Here is a 1,294-nt window from a genome sequence, read left to right as displayed (position 1 = left end):
AAGTCAGACAGCCGTTGGCTGTACACTCATTATTGCGGTGCATTGTGGGATTGAATGAGTGCACTCAATAACGTCCACTATGGTTTCGGACACTCACTACAACTGTCCCCTCAAATAATGACCTATTTGAGTGTATAGGGGGCGATCTCAGATTCAGCATGTGTCTGATAAGTCACTACCTAGGTTTTCGGACGCAGCCATAAACTCAACGGTTAGAGAATACCCATAATGCACTGTATGTAGTTAGGTTAAATAGTTGGATTAAATATTATAGCTGTGAATGAGAGAATACATTAAATATTTTTGGCAAAAGTAAAACTATGAAATATAGAAATATGTTAATTTTACCATCACTCACGTTGTATTAGAAACACCCTCACAGCGCTAACTTTTTTTTGTTGTAATTTGATGCAAAAGTAATAAAATACAAAGTTTTAGCGTTATAAATGTACATATATATTTTTTAAAATTAAAATACAAAAAACGTAGCAGTATTTACGATATTGATGACCGTTAAAACGCGTCATCACAGTCTGTGAAAGGGTCTTGACAGAAGATGGCGCCCACAGCTCAATCAATCATCCGTCCATTTTCCAAACCGCGCTGGTCCAGCAATAATTCACTTTTTAATTGATTAATATGCTGTTTAATTACGGTTAACATCCTAGTTTCCATGGCAGAGTTCAAGATAAATCTTTTCATTACTACAGGAGCAGCAAAGTTGGCTGCTTTCAAAGTTTCAAATAGCTCTAATATTAAACAGCAAGCAGAAACTATGCAAACGTGGCATTCCGGATTCACGTCCTCATTTTCATTCACTCCTTAAGTGGACTATTAGTGATATTATATAGATAATATGAGTCATATAGGGAATATTGAGGGTATGTAGTGGGCGATTTTAAACACAGCTGAAGCGCCTAAACGCTTCGTTTGTAATTCGAATCTCACTGCGTTACAGAAAATACATTTGCATAATGGCCGCCTTTGTACGTCGTCCGCCTGAAGTGCGAACAACTTGACCCGCCCACAATCGCCATTTTACTGACGACTCAGATAAAAAAACACTTGCTTTTGAAAGATGGGTCAGTACCAGTTTATTTGGACCAGCTTTCTCCTCAGAATCACAACCTGTAAGTATGTTTATTATTGATGTTTTTGTTTTCTACCAGGTGTTCAAAATATGTGGTTGACAGCAGCCTAATATTCCTGCTGCCAAATTATGAGATAATATCAAAAATATCTGCTATCCATATGGTATCAATGTCAAAATTGTGGCTAGTGAAAAACGCTGAGT

Source organism: Gobio gobio (assembly GCF_949357685.1).
Source record: "Gobio gobio genome assembly, chromosome: 17".
NCBI classification, from domain to species: Eukaryota; Metazoa; Chordata; class Actinopteri; order Cypriniformes; family Gobionidae; genus Gobio; species Gobio gobio.
This window is presented reverse-complemented; position numbering follows the sequence as displayed.